Consider the following 5,493-nt stretch of genomic DNA (forward strand, 5'->3'; position numbering starts at 1 on the left):
GGAGAACAGAAGTTGCCAAAACTCCTCTGTGAAACTCATGCGGTTTATTTGAAGTATCCATTTCCTGCCATGAGCTGAGGGAAGCCAACCTGGGCAGCGTGCACACAAAGCTCCGTTTCATAGAAAGGTGATACAAGAGCAACCAGGGAAGGACAGAGAGGCTTTGCAGCCCTGCTGGGGCTGTTCAGATTACTGTTCATAGCTGTAAAAGGAGCTCTTGCTGCTGTAGCAAAGCTGTTTTAAGATGCAGACGGTTTGTTTGTGAGCCACATCCTGGTTGTGATGAACAAGCACTTGTACCCCAAAATCTACCAGCAACAGTACCACACCATTCTTTAGCCAACTTCCTGACAGAACTTGTAATTCTGGGAGAAACTTCCAGTGAAAGGGAAGAGGCTTCTACTCTAATTTCTTCCAACAGCTCTTACACCATGACAGAAATTCTCAGCAGCCCAGGCTCCCTTTGGAAAGGCAGGATGTGGTGTTCCTTCTCCCTTTTCAGTATTCCTCATAATTTACAAGGTTTTATTCATATATTTTGAATGTTTTCCCCAAGATAGTAATGAACAGTCTAAGAGTGTGTGACAAACTCCTTTCACTTTGTATCTGTTATTTTCTGCAGGGGGGGTATACAGGAGGGCAGTGGAGATTCCATGCTTCAGGGAAGGTACACCCATGAGACAAACCTCTGACAGGTGCACCTTCCATGCAAATCAAGTTTACAGAGAAAACACTACACCCTAGGAAGAAATGTTGCAAATCAACAACTTACCATTTTTATTTTAGGAGCAGACTTCAAATGCAGCCTCCAAGCAGAGGGAGCACTGAGACTCTAAACCACACCACATCCCTGCTGAAATTCCTAGCAACCATGACAAAATGACCGCAGAAACAATGCAGCACCCTGGCCTTCCTGTTGTGTCAGGAATAAGCTACTGGGGATACAGCCAAAGGGCAAAAGTTGTTCTAGTTGAGCATCTTTGAAAGCAGAGGAAGGAAGGAATTAGGTGTCTTTACTGTCAAAGTTTCAAGCCTATGAGAAATGTTTCCAAGAATTGGACAAAGCATGAGAGCACAGACATATAATACCTGAAGCAAGAAAACCAGAAAAATAAACTGAACAACAGCTTTAATAAGAATTTGTGGTAAAGTTGCAGCAAAGTCCTAGAAGTCCTTTTCTGAGAAGGACAATGACAGCAATGCCTCAGCCTAGGGGAAGGTGAGCACATCAACCAGGGCTCATCAGTGGCATGCTGTTTTCTTTTCAAGGGTCTTCAAGATCTTTCCTTTCTCTCCTTCTGGATAGTAAGATATTTAATGTTTGTTTGGGGTTCAGGAGGCTGTTTCCTAGTGCACCAGCCCTCAGGGGCTCTTGCCCTGACGCAGGAAGATACACAGGTACCTAAGGAGTTGCTCCACTGAGTCTACATATTCAGTTCCTCTGCCTCTATTGGGCCTGCTAACTGGGAAACACTTCCTTCTCAGGAGCAGTGCCATCCCTTGTTGGGATTCAATTAGCATCCAAAGTAGAGCCCTCAAATAAAGCTCTCACTAATCACTGCCATAGCTTGGTTTCCATCCCACCACGGCAGTACTTCAGCTGCATGTTCCCACCTTGGCAGTGTGAAAGCAAGGGATGGGAAATTTCCTCTCAGGAACAAAGAGCACACAAAAACTGAGGGTAAGACCAAAGGGACAGGGCCAAGAAAGGAAGCAAGAGCAGAGTGCGTTTCTTTCAGGACCCTGAAAGCACCTTCGAGAAGACACTGCAGCTCAGGCAGCAGAAGCTGACAGAGAGGGAAGGAGGCTGGCTCAGCACAAGCAGACACTCTGTGAGGGCCTCAGCCGATGTAGATCCTGTGGAAGTCGTTGGCCCCGAAGGCTGCGTTGCACTTGGGGCACTTGCGCTGCCGGGTGTCGTAGCGTGTCTTCACGCACTCAAAACAGAAGACGTGGAAGCACTTGGTGAGCACTGCATCCTTCTTGCGCATGTTGCAGCATGGGCACGTCAGGCGGGCCTGCAACACAAATAGACACACACACACAGGGCTGTGAGGGGCCCTGCAGCCCAGCTGCTCTGCTGAGAGATGTCTCAAGGTGAAGGTCCTTCTATTCCTCAGAAGGACAATGTGGTTTCTTTAGTACCAGAGTACAGATGAGAGGTCTGATGATCTTATCTGTGAAAGTGTGCCTATACTAGGTCTCCAGCTTCCTGCGCAACCTAGAAATATCTTCCTGCATAAAAAGATGAGACCGAGTGAAAGAGCAGTACATTCTCTGTCACAGCTTCTTCAGGGACCAAAGAGAACATGCACCTGGCTAAGTCATGCCACCCATGGTTTCATCCCCTATAATCCAAGAGGCATCATGATCATCTGGTGCCACAAGTATTTTGAGTTATCAGTGGACAAAATCTGAAAGAGCCAAGACCTGATGAAGACAAAATCATAGTGAAACTGGACACCAAGAGCGTTTAGTTGAAACCCTCTACAAGCTCAGCGTACAAGAAGTACACTAAAGCAGACAGATCATGAAGGATTGTGCATAGGATATATACCTCAGCCCTTTTGAAGTTGAACATCTCTCCCTCTCTAGTTACTCTGTTTTCCACAATCTCTTCCTGAAAATAATGTAACTTCTTCTGAGGCCGTTCTAGCTGGCACTTCGGATCACCCACAAGCTGCGCTGTATCAATGGCCTGAGACAGAAAACAAGCATAAAAGGACTAAACACAGAAGAACATCTCTTGTGATTTCTAGTCCCTTGTTATAACCTTATTATTAACAAGTTCTAATCATTTAGCTTCAAGATTCCTTTGGGCAGAGCCAAACCTTGGCACATTGCAAAGCACAACTCTTAGAAAAACACTAATGATCATCCAATTCTCTTAAAGTATTTTCAGCTTTCCAGCTTCCATGTTTTCTCAATTCAATTGTTTAGAGGCATTTCTACAGCTGAACTAGACAGAACTGTGAAATACATTTCCAACAATCTTCTCTTCACCAGTTCCCTTCTAACTTTATAACGAATTGCTCTTAATACCATGTATTGTCATAAAATGCACAGGTGATTCTGCTGAATTTTCTCCAGCTCTTCTCCACAGTGATATCTCTGCTTTCCTTTCTGCCTGTTTTAATGTAATTTCTGCATTTCTACTAAAATTTAACAACAAAGGCAGCATCAGCCATAAGACTTAGTCTCATTTTACTGGTGACACATCTACTTTACTGATCTTAGGCATTTGTTAGAAGTGTTCACATTCCCCAGCTCTATTTTCCTTTTGCTTATCCCATCTTTCCTACAAAAGCTTTGACCACAGTTAACTTCACCTGGCTGCTGTCTCTTTCTTTACCATAGGTTTCACAGAAACACATATGACTTTTACTTTAAACAAACAAACAAACAAACAACTCTATATGGTTTGCAGCTTGTCTTGAATGAGGGCTGAGATGGCCAGAGGAGCTGATGAGACGTTTGACCCAAGACCAGATGTAGGTGTGGAAAATCCTGATTGGTGTGGAGAATGGGAGGGAATGGGCCGAACCTTGAAGGAATTTTCTGATCCTCCAGCTTGGGAATTCTCACATGAACAAATTCAGAACCCAGATGAGGTGGGGATATATCTGGAAGTGAACTCCCATGATGACTCTAAGGAGAAAAGGATCATTGCAATAAGCTGGACCCTGGCATATGCTTATCGCATGCTGCTAGATACTGTAAGGCAGCAGATAGGGGTAGGGGGGCAGAGAGATATCAGCAACTATCCCAGTCACTCAGGCTGCAGCCAACACCCCAGTCACTCAGGTTGTAGTTAAACCAGACAGTAAGCCTAAGCCAGCAGCTAAACCAGATAGTGAGCCTAAATCACTGGCAGTTGCCACAGGAAAGAGGCAAACAAACAAAACCAATTGACCACTGGACAATGATCCAGGGGAAGGACCCTCAAAGTGAGCTCCTGACACAACATCAAAAGTCAAAACTCCTGACACAAAATCAGAAGTCATAGCAAGAGACACAAAATCGGAAGTCACTACTGAGTCCTTTTCCCCGAAGGACCTTTAGGGCTTAAGAAAGAATTACACTTGACAACCTGATGAATCTATAACTATTTGCTTAGTCTGCCTTTGAGATGCTGCAGGTGAAGCTACAATTCTGGACATACTGATCTTTATATGCAGCAAACCCAGTGGAAGACCATAGAACAAGGGATTCAGTGCCTGACAACAGGGGCAGAGACTGTCTTTTCAGATGACTTAAACACTAGGAACCCAAACTTGGTACCATGTACATCCATGATGTGGCAAAAGCTTGTATGACTTGGGCCACAAGAATACACTTCTGCTTTAGCAATAATGAAGCAGGATGACACAGAGGAGACCAGGCTTGATATGGCAAGGAAGCTCTGAGCATTTGCAGATGCCATGTATGGCCCAACACGTGCAAGAATTGCAGCTGTGGAAACACATCTGCAGAAATTATACGATAGAGGAGAATCACAAGAAACTCAGGAAGGAAATTAAAGAGGACATTCTCCAAATCTCAGCAATACGGATCAGAAGTTCTGTCACCAAATGCAGACATCCACCAGATAGGGAAAGAAGGTAAACCCCACAAGCTGAGCTGTGGTTCTTCCTGTAATTGTGGGGAAAACATGAGAAGATGGGATGGAAAATCTATTGCTGCTCTGATACAACAGGTGCTTGAATTGAAGGACAGCAAGGCTCAGAGAGGAAGTTCCACAAAAAAGGAAGTAGCTCCAGTAGCCTGTAGCCTAACTGCCAGGTATGATGGTGATGACGTGTCCGATCCCCTTGAAGGAACCTGCAAGACCTATGCTCAGGGAAAGAAGGATAACCAGGCTTACAGGGTTACCTCTAGCAAGGTACAAGCTAGGGAAAACTGTGGTTTTTGGAACTGTGTGTGAATTTGTTGGCCTGGCACATGAAAACCACAAAAATATGAGGCCTTGGTTGACACAGGTGCGCAGTGGACATTAATCCCATCAGGACATGCGGGGGCGGAATCTGTTTCTATTGCTGGCGTGACAGGGGGATCACAGGATTTTAGTTTGGTGGAAGCCAATGTAAGCCTGACTGGGAATGAGTGGAAGAAACATCCTATTGTGCCCAGAGGCCCCAAGAATTTTAGGTATAGATTTTCTCCAAAATGGGTATTTCAAAGACCCAAAAGGTGGGTGCTTGGGATAGCAGCTGTAGAGACAGAGGGCCTTAAGCAATTGAATACCTTGCCTGGACTATCAGAGAAACCATCTGCAGTAGGACTTCTGAAGGTGGAAGAATAACGAGTACTAATTGCCACTTCAACAGTGCACTGTTGACAGTACAGAACAACTCAAGATGCTGTGATTCCCATCCACAAGATAATCTGTGATCTGGAAAGCCAAGGGGTAGTCAGCAAAACCCACTCACCCTTCTACAGTCCCTTTTGGCCTGTGCATAAATCTGAATGAGAATGGAGACTGACTGTGGACTA

General features: G+C 44.9%; 1 long non-coding RNA gene across 1 annotated transcript; it reads right to left on the reverse strand.

The window, feature by feature from the left end:
- Positions 1-1,174: 1,174 nt before the first annotated feature.
- LOC136374093 (uncharacterized) lies at positions 1,175-2,149 on the reverse strand. Its single transcript, XR_010745826.1, has 2 exons — positions 1,754-2,149; positions 1,175-1,298 (listed from the first exon to the last, which is right to left on the reverse strand). It is a non-coding gene; the product is annotated as an uncharacterized lncRNA (long non-coding RNA).
- Positions 2,150-5,493: the final 3,344 nt, after the last annotated feature.

This window comes from Sylvia atricapilla, chromosome Z (genome assembly GCF_009819655.1).
Source record: "Sylvia atricapilla isolate bSylAtr1 chromosome Z, bSylAtr1.pri, whole genome shotgun sequence".
Taxonomy (NCBI): domain Eukaryota; kingdom Metazoa; phylum Chordata; class Aves; order Passeriformes; family Sylviidae; genus Sylvia; species Sylvia atricapilla.